Below are 20204 nucleotides of genomic sequence, written 5' to 3'. Positions count from 1 at the left end.
CTCACCTATGGGAGCAGGGGCCGAGCCTCCAAGGGAGATGCTCCAAGACCACAGGGACGGCTGCGTGTTCCTGGGCAAAGAGAGCCCAGGCACTGAGGGGAGGTCCTGGATGAGCCAGTGTGGTTTGGAAGTCCAGGAGCCAGGAGCGTGGCTGGGAGGGGGAAGGAGGAGGTTTGACACTATAGAACACAGACTTTCTTATGTGTCTGGGACCTGCAAACTGATGATAGAACGACAATTGGAAGGGAAGACCAACAGATAAGGAAACTGAGTCTCACCAAGGTTAGGTGATTGCCCAAGTGTCATCCAGTTCCTGACAGAAGAGCTGAACTTGAACCCCCAGGATTAACAGATCTCAAGCTACAAAAGCTCTTTAAGCCCCACCCTTTCTCTGGACAGACAAGAACACGGAGATCTAAAAGGTGGAAATGATTTACCCACCATCACACAGCAAGTAAAAGACAGGACACACATACACCAAAGGAGGAAAGAAATAGGGATGTTTAGCAATGTGGAAGAAAGGGAGGAGACCTGGGTTCGAGTTCTGACTTGGATCTTTACTAGCTCCAGCTCTGCCACCAGGAGATTATCTGACTTTGGTCAAGTTCTGTGCCTTCTCTGGGCTTCAGTCTACTATTCTGTGAGGAGCAACTAGGTTGTATAGAGGTTAGAGCACTGATCCTGGAGTCAGGAAGATATGAGTTTAAATCCAGCCTCAGATACTTGACGCTTACTGTGTGACCCTGGGCAAGTCATTTAATCCCAATTACCTCAAACATCTGGGGCCATCTCCAGTTATCCTGATGTATGTCTTGCCACTAGAGCAGATGGCCCTGGAGGAGAGATTGACTCTGGTGACTTTGCACAGCCCTCCCTTACTTAAGTCCAATTCACTGCAAGTCATGCTATCACCTCCTGATGTCATGGTCCTCTTTGAGAACAAAGGAAAAACAACAACTACTCTGTGTGATGTGGAGGGTATCTTTGAAAGCCTCCTGAGTCCTTCCCAGATGCTCCATCTCATGCTCTCAAATAGAATCAGGCCTGATTAAATTTTCAGACAAACTCTCTCTTTTGGTTCTCCCAGACCTTGAACCGTCACAGTCAGCTGGGTCACTCCTGCAAATCAAGAGTGGAATAAAGGTTAACAGATGAAATGAGACTCCCTGGGGAGAAGCCTTCACACAGATGTGTTTCCACATTAAGTCACTTCCCTTGCCCTGTCTGGGTCAGAATGGTCCTAAGTGTATGTGGGTGGGATGGAGGTGGGGGTGGACGACACTCGGCCCAAGAGGGGAGACTTAGGAGAATCAAGACCACACACAAGAATAATGAAATAAAACAGAAATTTGGCAAATATCTTTGCAATGAACTCATGGACCATTCTTCAAACACAACCTCTTGGATGAGTCCTAAGAACAAAGACGATAGAAAAATGTCGGAGGTTGAAAGACCCTTTGAAAATATAATATGTGGAATGTCAGAGATGGTAGGGGCCTCAGAACATAGAATATAGATTATCAGAATGAGCTGGAAAGGACCTTGAACATATAATATGGAATGTCCCAACTGGGAGAGAACTTAGAATAGACAAGGAAGGAGTTGTGAGGGATGTTAAAAACAGAGAACAGAAAAAGTGATGACAAGAAGGGCCCTGAGAATCTAGAACCTACAATGTTGAGCTAGAAAGAACCTTAGAACACAAAATGATTGTGAGACTTTAGAACAAAAAACATAGAAAGTTTCACAAAAGGAAGGGTCATGAGAATTTAGATCCTGGAATACTAGAACTAAGGAGGAATTTAAATAAAGGAATTTCTGAGTTAGGAGGAACCTTAGGACAGGGAATACACTAATTTATACTGGGAAGGTTTCTTTGAACCTAGAACATGGAATGTTAGAGATAGAAATATAAGAACATAGAACATCAGAGATGGAAAAGATCTTAGAATACAGAATGTATTACAGGAAAGGTCCTGAGAACCTAGAACTTAGACTATTAGATTTGGAATGTACCTCATAACACAGAATGTCAAAGTTATAAGAGACTTAAGACACAGAACATAAAAGGTTATACCACGAAAAGGTTAGGACTAGATAGTCCAACATAGGCTATACAATGTGACAACAAGGAGAGGCCTTAGAACAGTGGAGAATATTGAACACATACTGTCCTTGTCTTCAGGAGAAGGAAATTTAGTTCTAGGTATATCTTCTCAAAGCCCATGCCTTAGAATGAAAAGAATCGCCAAATACAAGGCTCCAAGACAATGCCTCCTCCAGCCACAGGAAGCAGTGCTGTTAGATGCTCCTGTCTCTAGCCCCTTGGGTGACCTCTTCAGGATAGCCTGAGCCCCAGTGTCTCATGAAAGGAGAAGACATACCAGCACTCCGGTGGGAGAGGTCGGAACAAAGGCTTGCTGAGACCTAGCAGGATGGATGGAATGGCCTGGCTGCCTTTCCAATGGGGATATCTATCATGACTGGAAGCAGGGATCTAAATTTCCAGAGTATAGGAGGAGGAAGAGCTAGACAATACTCCTCCTCCCTCCCCCCCACAAACACCCCCATAACCAAAGACATTTAGATTGTGGGCCAGAAGGTGGAGCTATGCTGTAAGGTAGCTGCAGAGAAAGGCTGGTGCCTGGATAGGGAGACTGCTGGGCTCCTGGAACATGATGGGGGGCAGTGCAAAGGGAGGCAGAAAGCTCCATCCTCACATCAAGGTATCCCCTAGTCTAGACTTGGATTAGGCACTCTGGTTTTGGCAGACAAAGCAGAGGAATGATGTACTAGGAGACAGAAAATCTGGGCTCCATTTTTTCTCTAAGGCCTTTGGGCAGTCACTAGCCCTCTCTAAGCCTCAGTTTCTTCCTTTGTAAAAAGGGAGATAATAACACCTGCTCTCCTTGTCTCATCATGTTGTCCTAGAGATAAAATGAAATCATGGCTGCGAAAAGATCTGAAACTGTCAAATACTCTGAAAACCCCTGAGAGGGCATTCTTATTCTTAAAGAACCAAAGAATGGAAGGAGGAGGAGGAGGAGGAGGAGGAAGAGAAATACAAGGAGAAGAAGAAGAAGGTGGTGTTCTTTGGGATCACTACTGGCCAACCTCTCATTTTGCAGAGCCCTCAAGAGGTTATAGGAGAATTACAGAGGTGGAACAAGAGAGAGAGAGAGACAGAGACAGAGAGACAGAGACAGAGACAGAGAGACAGAGAGAGCACACAACCTCAGGTCTTCTAGAGAGATGCAGTCAGGCAGACTCTCGTCCCTTTCTGCTTCTGCCATCCCATTCTATATTAGATCTCCTCTAGTGTTTTCCAATGTCTACCTTGCACTCTGGGCAGGGGAAGGAAGACCCCAAACTGATTTCATTGACATAGACAGCTCCAGTTGTGAGATCTCCCTCTGCTGATCCAGGTCTGAAGCTTAGGGTCTCCAGAAGTTGTCCAAGGTCTTGGAAGGTTAACTGCCAGGGTCAGTCCTTCAGGGATCCCCCTCTCTGCCCAGGGCTGGGAATCAGCATGGTGTAGCTGATCCCATGTTGGACTCTGAGTCAGAAGACCTACATTTGAATCCCTCTTCCAACACTTAGTGGCTGCATGACTTTGCTCAAGTCACAGGGTTTCCCCATCTGCAAAATGGGTATAATTATACTTGCATTACGCCCTTCCTAGGAGTATTTTGGTACAAGGTACATAAAGGGTAAATTGAATCAAAATGAATTGAGTGGAACTGTCCAGAGAAGCAAGGAAGGTAAGGCTAGAGGAAGAGGAAGGGCCAGTATGATCATCTCCATGAAGAGTTTCCTATCCTCATCCCCAGAACATTTGTGGACCAGCTTTCAGGAAGCCTGAGCCTCCACGTGGGAGGGCATTGTTAGGGCCCAGCCACTGGGGTGACTACAGAAGCCCTTTCAGCTGGGCATTCCATGGGGGCCTCCTAAGGGCGGCTCAGCTCCACTTTCTCCCCCACTGCTTCAAAGAGAAAGGATGGAGGACTGTACAGCAAGGGGAGACATGAAGCCTGAAGCCAAAGGTTGGGCTCAATGTCCCTTACTGGAACTTTCCCTCGACTCTCTCCAGGAAAGCTTGTGCTCCCCACCCCCATTCTCCTCTGATGGTGGTGATAGCGAGGGCTCACCATCACCCCTGACAGCTCCAAGGTGGAGCGGTAGTGTGGTTGGCATGCTGGACTCAGGAAGATGGGTTAAAATCTGCCTCTGACAGGTACTTGCCTAGCGACCTGAGCAATGAGTGGCACATCCTCGAGCTTCCACTAAGTCTAATAAATCAGTTATGAGGCATCTAAGATATGCTGAGTGCTATGCTGAGCAAAAAGACAAAAATGAAGTGGCCCCTGCCCGCAGAGGGCTTATCCTCTAGTGGGGAGACAACTTGACCCTGGATCAGGTGATTCAGGGATAGGAAGGCACTGGTGGGATCAGGAAGCCCTAGAGCAGAGCTTAGAATATAATGACCAGGGGCAGCTAGGTGGTTCAGTGGGTAGAGCACCAGCCCTAGAGTCAGGAGGACCTGAGTTCAAATCTGGCCTCAGACACTTGACGCTTACTGGCTATGTGACCCTGGGCAAGTCACTTAAACCCAATTGCCTCACACACAAAAAAAAAGAAAAAAAAGAGAGAGAGAATATAATGACCAGAGGGTGGGATCTGCCTCAGCAGAGGGATTCCTGACCTCTCACAAGACCAGAAACCTTGGACATTTGTATTAAAGCTTCCAAAGCATTTTAGGTGGGTCAGCTCATTTGAACCTCACCAGTCCCAGGAAGTATGTACTGTGGGTGTTTTCAGACTCATTTTACACATAGATAGACTGAGACTCAGAGGAATGAAGTGACTGGTCCAAGATGACATGACTAGTATGTGCCAGAGGTAGAATTCATGTCCTGACCCTGGTTCTAGTGCTGTGCCAATTAAACCACATTGCTTTTCCCTGGGGAGGTCAGGATTTCAACCTAGAAAAGATAAACCCCAAACGGTAGCCTTTCTCTCAGCTACCACATCCCACTATCGATTCATATTAAGCCTGGGGTCCATTAAAACCCCAGCATCTTCTTTCCAGACAAACTACTATATCGAACCATACTTCCTCCAGCTTATGTTTGTGAAGTGGGTGGGGGGGTGTCCCTTTGTCTCTCTGTCTGAGTCTGTGTAGGACCGTCTCCTGGCGAGGTCCCTTCAGCTCAGGCTGGACACAAGGGGCTCATGGAGAGAGGTGTGAAGTCAGCAATCTTCACCTTTATGTTCCTCCTACTTTCTCTCTTGTTCTTCTCTTCTGACATCACAAGATTCCCCTGCAATTCTCCCATGAGCCCCTGTCCTCACTGGGCTCCAGGCTAAGGATCTTGCACTTCACCCGGATTTCTTCTTTGTGCCATCCAGTCTCCTGACCTTCCCTTGTCTACATTCCCTTCTCTCCCATGACACTACCATGGTCCCAGTTCTCGTCCCCTCACACCTGTCCTGTGGCAGTAGCAGCTGGGGGGGGGGTCTGTCTGCCTCGAGTCTCTCCCCGCTCCAGTCCAGTCTCTGTTCAGCCCCCAAAGAGTTCCTCCTAAAGCCTAGGTCTGACCACGTCACCCTCCGAGGCTCACTCTCCTCCAGGGGCTCCCTGTCACTTTCGAGATCAAATGAACAGTCCTCTCTCTGACTCTGCCTGTTTGCTTATGCTCCAATCTCCTCCCAAGGACACTGGCTTCCTTACTGTTCCTCACAGACTGTTCCTTACTCCTCCCAGCTCCAGGTTTTTGCACTGGCTGTGGCTGAGTCTGGAAGACTCTCTCTCCTCACCTCTGCCCCTGAGAATCCTTCCCTCCCCTAAAGGATCAGTTCAGGTTCTAGGTCCTGGTGGGGGAGGGGGGGCTGATTCCCTTAGCCCCTAACCAGTTTTCAGTGTTCTCTCCCTCCTCAGATTGCCTTACACTTACTAACCTATTAATTGTTGTATCCCCCGAGTAGAATTATAGCATTAAAATGAATTGAGTTGTCAACCTTGGGGCACTTTAGCTCTATGGACCATCATTTCTGTGGCCTGTGGGGAGACCTTACTGAGCTTGGAAAACTTCCCTTGGCCAGGATAGTCCTCAGATGAAAGACCAAACGGCTGACACCGGGCTCCTACCTACCTAAGAGTCTTTCAGGCTCTTGGGAAATTTGTTCATAGAATCAGAACTTTAGAATGGGAAGGGACCCAATAGAACATCTGCTCTAAACCCCCCCCCCATTTTACAAATGAGGAAACTGAGGCCAACCATGGTTCATGTTTATCTGGTTTGTAAACTCTCCTCCAAAAGTCCCTTTGAGGGAAGTGGTGCAAGTATGATTATATGCATTTTGCAGATGAAGAAACAAATCCTGTGAGGTGATTAGTGACTTGTACGTCCAAAAGAATGGAAACTCCTTGAGGTCAGGAACATTATCATTCTCGTCTTTGCATTTCAAATATGCGGCAGAGTTCCTGGAACATAAGAAGTGCTTAATAATTGTTTTCATTCATCATAGAATTGAAACTTGGCAATTCACAAGCCATTAAGTGCCAGAAGGTGTTCAAATGTAGATTGCCCAACCCCAAGATCAACCTGGAATCAACTCTACCATGCTGACCCACAGCCCAATGCAGAGTGGGGATTCCCTGAAGGGCTGGCCCTGGCTTTGGGGGCAACATTAGGATCGCCAGTCTTTGGAGTAGATACTTTATTCAGTGTTGTAATGGGAGATGAACCTGGAAAGACAGGCAGAAGCCAGATGATTATGGCTGTCACGGAATCTCAGCTTCTCAGAGCTGGGAGGCCCCTGTGAGGCCATGCAATTCACCCCACACCTAAGCAAGAATCTTCTCTGTAACCTAAGCAATGAACTTCATCCATCCTTTGCTTGGTGAAGAAGGAATACAACAGCTCTCAAGGAAACCCATCCCACTTGGAGATAGATCTAATTGTTAGAGGTCTCTTCCAGACACCAAGCATGAAATTGACTATTGGCAATAGTCCCCCATGACTCCTGGCTCTGCCCTTTGGAGCCAAGAAGGATAAATTTAATCCCTTTCCCCTATGACAGTCCTTCAAATGTCTGATGGCAGCTACCATGTCCCCACTGAGAAGACTCTTTGCCAGATGAAGGATCCCCATTTCTTTCCATCGATCATTTCCCATCCTGGCTGCCCTTCTGGGGACCCTCTCAGGTTTATCAACACCCTTCCAGAAATAAGAGCCTGGAACTGAACACAGTTATCTAAGGAAGGTCAAGTAAAGGAGGAAAAGCACGGAACCATATTCTTCAAGTTCCAGAACCTTTTCCTGATTCTGAGCAAGGGTTCGTGCTCTCCCCTCACCAACATTCTTCATCTTGTGTTAGTCTATATGGGGCCACATTGAATCTCCAATGGAATGGAAACTCCTCAAGGGCAGGAACTTCTTCATTTTTGTCTTTGTATTCCCAATACCAGCAGAGTTCCTGGGACATAATAAGTGCTTGATAATGCTTTTCATCCATTCAAAGAAACAAAACAATTTTGACACCAAATATATGGAGGAGGAGGAGGAGGAAGATATAGAGGTAGCTAAGTGGCACAGTGCAAAGGGTGCTAGAGCTGGAGTTAGCAAAGCCTGAGTTTGAATCCTGATTCAAATACTTCCTAGCAGTGTGACCCTGGACAAGTCATTTAACTTCTCTCAGCCTCAGTTTCCTCATCTGTAAAATGGGGGTTATAGTAACACCTACCTCCTAGGGTTGTTTTGTGGATTAAATGAAATCATATTTGCAAAGAACACAGGCCCGTATGATCCAACGAATCCAAACTTAGCTCTGCTATATAACAGATGGATGAAGTTGGGCCAGCCAGTTCCCTCCTGCATCAAACGGGGACAATATCATTTTGTTTCGTACATGCCTGTTTTGTGGGTGTCTCGAGGCCCTGCCAGTGAATGGCTGTGTCACCCTGGACAAGTCACTTCATGGCTCATGGAGCTGAATCTAGACAACTCTGGAGAGTAATGTTACAGGAAAGGGCAGACCTGCAACGGCAGGGGAGGCTTCCCCAGACACCTGTGAAATAGCAGACCCCTTCACTGATCCTATTCGAGGACTTTGTACATTCTTCTCCTTCCCTTCTCTGTGCAGCCTCAGCATGCAGCACAGAGCCCAGCACATAGTCGGGGCTTGCCCAGAGCCTGCTGAGTTGAGGAGCAGATCACTGCCCAAGATCTCATTGGCTTCCTTGGATTCTTGGTTACACCATTGACTCACCTTGAACTTGCAGGCTACTGAAACACCCAGATACACTCCTGAGCAGGGGCCCATCTCCCCTCCCCCTCCCTACCTGGGGGCTCTGCCCTCCAGCACCATGGACAGACTTTCCCAGCTCTGCCTGGCATATTGACTTTCATATGGATCCAGGCTATGAGCTTGCTTCCTCCTGTGGCCCGAAGGTATGCAGGAAAATAAACACGCTGGCTCCTTGGGTATGGAGACCAACATTCGTAAGGACTGAACTGGAGGAAGATGGGCCTGAGCCAGGGGGAAAGGTAGTTTAAGGTTAAGAAATCTGGCTGGGGAAACCACAGGCTGTCTGAGCTTGCGAGCATCAAAGAGCCAGACTGGAAAACTATAATAATAGAATCATCATTAATAATAATTAATAAAATCATGCATCCCTGCTGTTACCCCGGGACATAGAATCATAACAAAATTAAGACGTAATAGGCCAATTAAGTCATTTACTGCATGCCCTGCCAACGCATGGCTGCCCCCTTTTGCTGGGCCCTTGAACTGGGCCGGTCCCCGGTGGTCAAGACCACAGCTTCATGACAGACTGTGTGCGAGAGGAGGTGGGTGAGGGAGAGGCTGCTCACTGACCACTGAGCCCTCTTCTCCTCTGGGGATGCACGCTGTGCCTTTGTCCAGAGCACAAGAGATCTGCCCTGCTTGTCGGGGGAAACTTGTTTTGTGCCTGTTCCCACAGACACAGAAGGGAGTCGCCGGGCCCCTGGGCGTCCCTTCTCCCAGCCATCCGTCTCATCAAGTACGCTGCTTAGGCAAGGACAGGGGCAGGGGCAGGAGAGCTAACTCTCAGGCGGGGGGGGGGGGGGGGAGAGGTGAGGAAATTATAGGATAGGAACTCAGCTCTGAAGCTCTGAGTTAGTGCAAACCCAGCCCCCAGTAAGCCCTCAGGTGCATCGCCTTTCTTGGTCTACTCTTACTGGGTACCTGGTCTGACACACTTCCAATTCTTGAGTTGAGAGAACTGTTAGCTCTGAGCCAAGGTGGAATGGGTTGTTGTGGGGGGAGTACCTCCAGAGCCCCCTTCACAGGAGCCCATAGCATCCCAGGGTGAGAGCACCAGAGATTTTGTGCTAGAAGGGACCTTGAAGGCCGCTGAGCAATCTCTGGATGGCCTCTGATGGGGTGCGTTCTAAAAGCATGGTGGGGTGTGGGTTTGACTAGGTGGTCTCTGAGGTCCTGGCAAATGGCCCAAGAGTCCTAGTTTTAACAGACACACAGAGACACTGACCCTCTCCATCAGAGGGTCCTCAGCAAGCACTGAGCTCACTGGAAATGGAGTAGACCTTGGGAATCGCTTTGAATAAAACACCCCCAGTGGGGGCATTCATTGCCAAAGCAGTTGTCTGTGAGGGTGGGACTGGTTATGATTTGTTTATTGTTTGTTTGGGGGCTCATAAGGTGTGAGAAATGAAAAAGGCATCAGAACAGTGTCAGAGTGTCAGAATAGGAAGGGACTTTGCCCAGCTGGGCAGGGAGGGACGTTGGAACAGAGAATGTCAGAGCTGGAAGGAAACTTAGGCAACAGAATTCAGAATGTTGGGACTGGGGGAAGCCTTGGAACCCAGAACCCAGAACATGAGCACTGGAAAATACCTGAGAATACAACTCCATAGATCTTTGGTTAGGTGTGAGAATTTGGTTTGCTTGACTAAGCAGACCTGAGAGCTGGAAGGATTTTCTTTTTCTTTTTATTGTTCACTTGACATAAAGGAATGGGAGGGAGAGAAAGAAATCCTTATACATGCAAAAATGTACATATTTTATGTGTGTATGAATATAGAACAGGAAATGGGGGGCAAGGGCAGGACAGGTAGGAGGATGGGCCTCAGCACAGAATAGCCAAACAAGACATGAGACCATCTCTTTCAAAACTATTATTTTACAGAGGAAGACACGGAGGATCAGAGGGACCAATTAACTGTCCCTCCAGTGCACAGAACCAGCTTTCAGCTAGGTGATAGTGTCAGCATTCAAATTGAACAAATATTTATAAGACACCAATGACAGGTGGCTAAGACATAGAACCTGCCTTCAGGAAGCTTCAAATCTAGTGACAGAGGCAAGACATGGACCCAGATGATTCTGACTGTCTCTCAGGGACTATCTCTCTCTGTCCCTCTTTCTTTTTCAATGTCTCTGTGTCTCTTTGTCTCTGTGTGTCTTTGTGCCTTTCTCTCATCTCTCTACTGTCTCTGTTGGACTATCTCTCTGCCTGTTTCTTTGTCTCTTTCTGCCTCTGTCTCTCTATCTCTGTCTGTCTGCCTCTATCTCTATCTCTGTTTCTGTGTCCCTGTCTCTGTCTGTCTCTCTGCCTCTCTGTCTTCTGTCTCTGTCTGTCTCTCTCTGTCTCTTTGTCTCTGTCTCTCTGTCTCTGTCTCTCTATCTCTCTCTGTCTCTGTCTGTCTGTCTCTGTTTCTCTCTCTCTTGCTCACTCGCTCTGTCTCTGTCTCTCTCTCCCTGTCTCTCTCTCATTCACTGTCTTTCTGTCTCTGTCTCTGTCTCTCTCTGTCTCTCTGTCTCTCTCTTTCTCTGTCTGTCTGTCTCTGTGTCTCTCTCTCTTGCTCGCTCGCTCTGTCTCTGTCGCTCTGTCTCTGTCTCTCTCTCATTAACTGTCTCTCTGTCTCTCTCTCATTCACTGTCTCTCTGTCTCTCTCTGTCTGTCTGTCTCTGTGTCTCTCTCTCACTTGCTTGCTCACTTTCTCTGTCTCTGTCTTTCTCTCTCTGTCTCTCTCACTCACTGTCTCTCTGTCTCTGTCTCTCTCTGTCTCTGTCTCTCTGTCTCTCTATCACTCACTGTCTCTCTGTCTCTGTCTGTCTCTGTCTCTCTCTCACTCACTGTCTCTCTGTCTCTCTGTCTCTGTCTCTGTCTCTGTCTCTCTGTCTCTGTCTCTGTCTGTCTGTCTCTCTCTCTCTCTCTTACTCACTGTCTCTCTGCCTCTCTCTCTCTCTCCCTTCCTCTGTCCAGAGAAAAGCACCAGGTAGACAGTTGCTGTGACGCTCTGCTGGGCTCTCTATGAGCTCATCTCACACTCACCCTTAGAAGCAGTTTTCTAAGCTGCAGAGAGGGTGTTTGTTATTTCACACCTTTGTCTCCTTTGTAGTCTTTTAGAGCCATCGCGTCTGTGTGATTTACCACCTTTTATGATTCCCAAGGCACAGCGGCATTTCCTCTTACAGAGAGCATTTCTCCCCAGACACCCTGTGTGCCCATTGCAGCTGCTTCCCCCCACCTGGGGCCTCAGACAGGACCCTCACAGCCCCTGATGCTCAGTGCAGCCACCCCTCGCCCTGGCCCCACGGGAGCTCTTCACGCCCAGGCTGGGGGCCTTCCTGGCCCTGAGGAGGCATATTCAAGAGGACCCCGACTGAGGAGCCTTTGGGTCAGATATCACCGAACTTGGGTGACCATTGCCAGAAATGACCCAACCTACTGACCTTCCTGGACTGAGGGCCTGTGGCCCACACTGTTTGGGCCTTCACTTGGGTCCTCCTTGCCTGGATACCTGCTCAACCCTTAACGTCTGGCCTACCTTGCTGGCTTCCTGTCCCCAGCCTTGTTCCTGACCTCTGACATCTGCCCACTCCTAATGTCTTGTGCAAGCTCTCCCCATTCTTATTCTGACCATTCACCAAATTGGGGGTGTCATGGGACTCTCTTACTTCCCTGTGCCTTATGTCACTGTCTCCACGGCCATCCATGTCACCCCTACCTTTGGGACAATGTGGCTTCAGACTGTTGTCACCCCTTGGCTTCCCATTTACAGAGATTAATATCCCAGGGCTTCTATTTTGGGATGCTGAGTTAATAGGAACAGAGTAAAACAATTTATAAAAAGCAAATGGGGCACTTAAAAGTGGCTGTTTAATTAACATCTTGCTTTTCCTTATATTGCTACAAAGATTCTGTCTCCTCTGTTTGTCTGGAAAGTTAATTGTTCAGAACAAATGCATGTCTGTTACTGTCTCTTCCAAAGAAATCCCTTCAGTGGCCGCCATTAAAAAAGCAACTCCAAGTTAGAAAGAGAGACTGAAGTTTTTCATTAAAATCATGAGTTGTTTGTCTGCAACACTCAAACCTGGTAGAATGCTGACTTCTGGATTCAGAGTCAGCGAGACCTGAATTTGAATTCTGCTTCTGGAATGTATTAGGTGGTGACCCTGGGCAGGTTGCTCCCCTTCTCTGTGCCTCAACTTCCTCCTCTGTAGAATAAAGTGTTCGGAAGGGGAGCTCTCTGAAGTCCTCTCCAGCCCTGTGATCTTCACACCTTTCCCATCGCTGGATCCCCAAATGGAAACTAGACTAGTGTTTACCAGCCCAGCCTGGGGGATGCCGAATGTCGTTCCCAGTGCTCCCTGGGCAACCGAAGGGGAAATGGAGGAGGTTCCCTTTTTGAATGATCAGATCATGCCAGGTCCCACCCAACCCTACCAATGCGCTTGGGACTAAGTGTGGGCTTGTCTATCGTTTAGGAAGGTGGACGTACAACTCTGCCTGTTCTTTCAAGTGGCTCTCAGCCTGGTTCCTAATGAGAGGAGGTAAGGGGATAATTGCTTTAGCAAGAGGGCTGCCACCTCGTGGGTGGAGATCTGGGGAGAGGATGGAGGGAGGGAGAGAAGATCCCAGCAGGCAAATGAGTTTGCAAAGCCCAACTTGCTTGTCTCTGCTCTCTGGATTTTCAGCCTCCTTGATTTGTAGCCTTGAGAAGAGAAGACTCAGGAAACATCAGTCAGTTACTTCACACCTATTAAGTGCCTTCTATGTGCTTGGCACTTCTGGGTATCTGAAGGACTGTCCCATGGCATAGGGCTCCAAGGGGACAAAAGTGGGAGTAATGAGGAGTTTCAGAAATAAACAGAACCATAGGATTTCAGAGCTGGATAGGAGCCAGACACCCAGAAAAGGAATTCCATCCATCACATATCTCTAACACAACATATCCCTAACATTATTGGTGAGCTTCAAGCCCAGGCTGAAGGATCACCAGTCAGCTATGTTAATAATGATACCTCTAAAGATGTGGTCCCAATGGGGCAAAGAGCATGAAGAAGGTACTGCCACCTGATTCTGAGACACCATTGCCTAGGAAGGTGAATATTCCTTTTCTTGGCTACCCTATCATGCAATCAATGACTGGAGCTTGCAGTGTACTAAGACCCTCAGATCATTTTCATACACACCACTTTCTTGCTCTATCTCCTCCATCAGGCACTTGTGGAAATGGCATTTTGAATGAAGGTGTGACCTGTTAGGATTATCTATATTAATTTTTATCTGCTTAGAGTCATCTCAGTGTTCTAACTTTTTATAGTCCTTTTGAATCCTTACTCTATTACCTGGCCCTTTTCCTTAAGTGCCTACCCAGCACATAGTAGGTGCTTAATAAATGTTTCTTGACTAACTGACAGTGTGCCACAAGAAGTATCCAAACTTTCCTTTCAGTTAGCACTATGCAGATCTGGAATGAGTGGCCTCCAGAAATAAGGCTTTCAATAATAATAATAAAGGCCCTCCTGTGGGCCAGGCACCATACCAAGTTCTTTACAAATATTATCTCATTCGATGCTCATAACCCTGGGAGGTAGGTGCTACTATGATCCCCAATTTACAGATGGAGAAACTGAGGCAGACAGGGGTTAAATGACTTGCCCAATGTCACTTAGCTAGTCTGAGGTCAGACTTGACTCTGGTCTTCCTGACTCCAAGCTCAGAGCTCTACTCACTAAGCCACCTACTCACATATTACTGGACTTCCTACACCTGGAGACAGAATGAATACTTATAGGGAATTTCCTGAAGGGAATTTTTCCTCAGCTAGAGACAGCCTTGGCCAAAGGAAAGAGTATCTGACCAAGTGGAGCCAGGTCTGATTCCCGGCTGCCACATCCTACCTGGTGTGGCCTTCATTACTGAGCATGCCAAGCTTCAGCTCAGTGTCCATGGCATGCGGGCACTGGACTGGACAGTCTCTGAGGTCCTTTCAACTCCAATCTGTGACGCCATGATCCAAGACTCGGCGATTCGATCACATGGCTCTCCAAAGCACAGGGGAATTCCAGAGCCAGCTTACCCTGGAGAGACTCCCTCTAGTGCTTTGAAGAACCTGTTTTTTGATAGGATCTTCCAGCTTATGAGGAGCCTCGTGTTGGGCCAATATGGGCACTTCTCCCCAGTGACAACCATCACACGACTTTGGAAGCTTAAGGAAACGGGCATCCTGAGCTCCTGGGACTGATGAAATCCCTGCCTTGGGGTTCCCTCTCTATACTAGCAAAATTGGGTTGTGCATGACAGACACATAGTGAATGGCCAGGCCCTTTGTCAAGGTGTTTCTGACCAAGTGGGGCTGCCCAATGTGCTCTGCTGGCCTAGCCTTCAAAAGAGCAGAGTCACATTCACCAAGTAATGGGACATCAGAGCAGATCATCAACGGAGGAGACAACGATCACAAACACGGCTCCTTCGAATGGAGATGTCCACCCTTAGTCCCCCTTGATCCAAGAGGCAGAAATAGCCCAATGAGGAGTCAACATCTCTTCGAATCATCTAAATAATGGGGAATTGTGTTTACTGCAGCAATTTACTGAAAATGGAAGTGGGTCTGGCTGAAACCTTTGCTTTCCCCTAATTGCCTGTGGGGCTTCCAAACATCCGACTCCATGGGAGCGAGTGGCTAGCTTCTCTGGCAAAGACCTTCCCACTGGACTCACATTCAGGGACCCGTCAATCACAGGGTTAGCCTCCCTTTCAAGATTAAGCCTTATTAACCTCCTGACTGGATTTGACTGATGATCGCTCCCCCCACCACCACCACCAGACAAAGGAAACTCACCCTCAGGTTGCCAATCCTCTCATCCTGGTTGAGAGCCCCCCAAACTTTCTGGCAAGGATGAAAGGATTTGTCAAACATCTGCTCCTTGTGACCAAGTCGATGAAGGCAACATTATAAAGAATAAAATTAAATAGGGAGGCAAGTCTGGTGAGAGCTTCTACTGACCTGGGAGGTCTGGACACCACATAAGGCATGGAGACAGAGGGCCCTGGGCAAAGGCTGAGCTTAACATTCCCTTGGCAGAGGGATCCACTTCCCATCCTAGCATAGGGTCATAGCTGCCCAGATTCTGAAAAGCAAGTCTCTACCAGAATTGGGAGTCTGCCTACATTGGGCTAGACCAATATGGAGTAGACTAGTTCTCCTCAGTCAAGGAGATGGCAAGGAGTAGGTCCTTGGGGGCTTTTGTTTCACTTCAGAAGCAAAATATGTAACTGTACCCTCCAAGGAGGGTGATAAAGAAGGCAGGAAAGAGAGTTCCCAGGAGAGATAGTAACCATGGAATCTCAGAGTCAGGAAGGACTTCAGAATGAAGAACTAGGAATAGACAGGATCTTAGAAAATAGAACCCAGAATGTCAAAGTTGGAAGGATGCTTAGAACATGGAATACAGAATCTGAGGACTGCAAGGGACCTAAGGATGTAGGACTTAGAATTTCCGAACTGGGAGAGACTTTAGGAACATAGAATGTCAGAGATGAGAGAAACCTTACAACACAGAATATCGATTTGGGAAGTACTTCAGAGCATTGATGTCAAAGATGATAGGAGCCAGGGAATAAAGAAGGAAGGAAGGAAGGAAGAGAAAAAGGATGAACAGAGTAGATGGAGGGAGGAAAGAAAGTGAAAGAAATGAAGATGAGGGGAAATAGAGGAAGAGGAACAGATGATGAGACAAAGGGTCACACTAAGATAAAGAAAGAATGAAAGAGAGAGGGAGAATCTCAAGGAAATACGTTCCCCAAAGTATTGTAAATCTAGTGGAACTTCTTTCCAGATGTTGCCTTTCCTATGGGCACTGAAGACCAAGCCAGAGCTGAGGAGGAGGGAGGAGGGAGAGAAGGAGGAGGAAAAGAAGGAAGACTCCAGAGCCTGAAGCATCCTTCTCAGAGCTCAGTACACAAAGCACATGTTGTTGAAATGAGAACCACAGGATTCCTGAGGGAGTTTCTGAGACGGGGCAGCAGACGCCCAGCCTTGAACTGCATTTTTCCCATGCTTCTTTGGGAAAGGAGCCACCTGAGAGGAGTCAGGACCTTTGGACTGAATTCCTGGCTAAAAAAAAAATTCCTGGTTCCTTGAGATCCAGGCCCAGGGGCTGTGGGAAAGCTCTGCCTGGAGTCAGAAGCCTTTTGGAGATGGTCTTGCTCAGAATTCTGGGAGTAGCATCCTGGATGCAAGTTTCCCTGCAGGCTTCTTTTACCCCAATATTGGGAAATTGCCTTTGAGAAGCTCCCTGGAGACTTCATTTGTACATCTATACCCCAAATTTCAAGGAAAAGAATAAGGTCCAAAATTTATTTTTTAACCCAAAGATAAGACTTTACATTTGTACTCATTATAGTTTGTGTTCCTATCTTCAGCCCAGAGTTTTAATCCATTGAGAATTTTAAGTCTCCCTCCCAGCTGTGTTATCTCCAGATTGGATAGACCAGACAACCTGTGCCTTTCTTCAAATTCTTAAGCATGAAGCCTAAGCCACTACTCACTGGCAGTTATCTGTCACAACACACACCTGGAGGAAGGAAACTGTCTTCCCGGTTCCAATGTGGCTTGGACTCAATGACTTCGAAGGTCCTTTATAATTTGAAATCTATGATGCTGTGACTTCATGAGTGGTCCCTTAAGACAAGAAATCTTAGTTCTGTCAGTTTTGTATCATCAAGTGTTTGCATTTTCTATTCAAGCCAAAAAAATAAGTATGAAGTGCCTGATGTGTACTCTGCCCTGTAGATCTTTTTGTGGTTTTTCCCTTAGCTGACTTATAGGTAGTTCTGATGGACCAAGCTTCTGTTGGTGAAAAGATGATGTATCTTACCAGAACTGAATCTCAGAATGTCAGGACAGAATCTGGCAGCAGTGAGGGACATAGTGGCTGTCCCAGCCAAGCTACTAGGGAGTCATGTCCTTCACCCCAGTCCTGCCAGAGAGGTCACCTATCTGCAGTGGGGTCAGTGCAGGCCAAGGACCAGAGAGAGAGGTGAAAACCTGGAGCTAGAGAGCATGGGGAGGGCTTACTTGAGGATCACTTCCACCTGACCTCAGTTTCCTCAGCTATAAAATGAGGATAAAACCTAATACAAAGGATTGTCTAGACAAGTCAATAAGCATTTATTAAGCATCTATTGTGTTTCAGGCATTGTGCTAAGTATGGGGGATACACAGAAAGACAAAAGACAAAGGCAGAAGCTCTCAAGGAGCTCACAGTGCCCTGAAGGAGATGACATGTAGGTAAATACATACAAACATGCTACATACAGGCTACACTTGGGGTAATCGACAGAGGGAATGCACTAGAATTCAGAGACAGCAGAAAGTGCTGAAGAAAGTGCTTTGTAAAGCTCACACTCACCAAAAATGGGAGCTGGTGTGTGACCAACCAGGAAGGCCCATGGAGATGTAGGGCAGCTTGTCCCACCCTCCTATGTGCCTCATAAGCGCTAAGCAAGTGGGTAGACCGAAAGTGAGTGCTTGAGAAACATCTGGTGATAGACTGAATGGTCAATCTGGTCAGAAGCAGCTGTTGGCAAAGTCAATAAAGGGTGGTTGTTTCTAGAACAAAGACCTCTGTGAAATACTATGAAGGCAAGGATAGACCATGGGGTGTTAGAGCTTACAGGCACTTTAGGACATAAAACAGTGAATGTCAGACCCAGGAAAGAACCTAGAACATAGACAATGAGAACTGAGAAAGGATGTAGAACAAAGAATATCAGAAGTGAGAGGGAACTGAGAACGCAGAAGGCTGGAAAGGCACCTTAAAGAGATATTTGAAAATGTCAGAGTTAGGAGAGACCTTTGAAAATAGGACAGAGAATATTAGACTTGGAAAAGACCATAGAACATAAATGATGAGATCTAGAAGAGCCTTCAAAACATGGCAGTAAGGTGGCACCGTGCTTAGAACACTAGACTTGGGGTCAGGTTCACATGAGTTCAAATCCAACTTCAAATACTTCCTTGACTGCATGATTCTGGGCAAGTCATTTAATCTCTCTCAGCCTCAGTTTCTTCATCTAAAAGTGAAGCAGTAATAGCACCTACTTCTCAGGGTTGTTGCAAGGATAAAATGAGGTAATGATTGTAAAGTTCTTCGTGAACTTTAAAAGGCTCTCTACATAAATGCCAGCTATTTGGTAAAATACACACCATAGTATGTGAATTACTAGGAAGGAGCAATGATCTGGATATGGTTTTATTTTGTGACAGCAGTGGCTATGCATGTATGCTTCTACTGACATGAGGCTGACTCAGAAGTCTGACCTCTATCAACTACAATCAGATTGTGCTGGCTTCCCCCACATCTAGTTAGGTCTGTGTTCATTGAGCACCAGATTTCATGCCATATACAAGTTTCATTGTGTCCTTTTGGGGTGTAGTGTGGTGTGGTGTGTGTGTCTGTGTGTGTCTGTGTGTGAGAGGTGGGGGGGGGGAATGGATACCACTCCAGGAAAGCTTATAAAAGTTATAGATCTTATAGAGCACACTTCAGTGACTGTTAGGGATATTGCAGTAGTTGTTGAAGTCAAGTCTTTCAAGCACACAATGAAAAAAGATCTCTTACACCAAAGTATAAAGAAAAAAGCAGAGTTGAACACAAAAAACAACACCAAAGGACTATGAAACTATTGCTGCAAAAGAGCCTGATTCATCTTCACAAAACAGATAAAGACCTTCAGAATGACTTCACATCTGGAAGGGCTATTATTCTTCTGCAGTGCCTTGTAATCTTTAAATTGGCAGAATACTGAGAAGACCAGATTATTTGTGTCGGTGTGTTTTTAACAAATGTTCAACATTTGGGAGCAGCTAGGTGGCACTGAATTCAGGAGGATCTGAGTTCAAATTTGGACTCAGATGCTTGACACTTACTAGCTGTGTGACCCTGGGCAAGCCACTTAACCCTCATTGCCCTGATGGAGAGATATGGGCTGAATGATGGTACAATTAGGCAAATTTGAAATTTGGTGAATGACTGGAACAAAAAAAATGTTGAACATTGCTATGAAGGAAAAAAAATGTTTGTCATGGGCAAGACAACATAAAGACTGGAGAAATGAAGATTAGAAGAGGTCATCTTTTGCTACTGACACTTTTTCCTTGACTTTTTTGTTGAGTCATTTTAGTTGTGTCAAACTCTTCATGACCCCACTTTTCTTGGCAAAGATACTAGAATGGTTTGCCATTTCCTTCTCCAAACCATTTTACAGATGAGGAACTAAGGTCAACATGGTTAAGTGACTTTCCCAATGTCACATAGCTAGTAAGTATCTGAGGCCAGCTTTGAACTTATGAAGATGAATCTTCCTGATTCCAAGCCCAGTGCTCTATTCACTGCACACCACCTAACTGCCTTTGATGACCACATCTAAACCATTGTCCATTTTAAGCTGTGAGATCTGAGCAGCACCATCCAATTGCAAAACACCCACTCTAATTTGTTTTTTTTTTACTTCCAGTGGTCCTGAAAGCCTCACCCTTATTGAGGGAATTATAAACTTTGATAAATGAATTGATATATTGAGAAACAAAATTTTTCTGGAATTGTAGAAATCTCCAAATTGAAATGAAATATTGTACCACAGCCTCACATCATGCCACATGTCACAATAGGTTAAAAAACATTTTCCAGAAGAAGCAGATAAACATGCTTCAGTGCCTTGGAAATTCACCTGATGTGTATACCCCATCAAACATCTGGAGGCTATGATCAAATGTAGGCTTGAAAAAAAGGACCGTGCCTCCAAGGCATACAATATGGTATGTAGTCTAAAGAATATGTCATTATTGTCTGAACAACTCAGTGTCAAATCATGTAAAACACAGGACTGTAATGAAAAGGAGGAG

Source organism: Dromiciops gliroides, chromosome 2 (assembly GCF_019393635.1).
Source record: "Dromiciops gliroides isolate mDroGli1 chromosome 2, mDroGli1.pri, whole genome shotgun sequence".
In the NCBI taxonomy this organism is placed as follows: Eukaryota; Metazoa; Chordata; class Mammalia; order Microbiotheria; family Microbiotheriidae; genus Dromiciops; species Dromiciops gliroides.
This window is presented reverse-complemented; position numbering follows the sequence as displayed.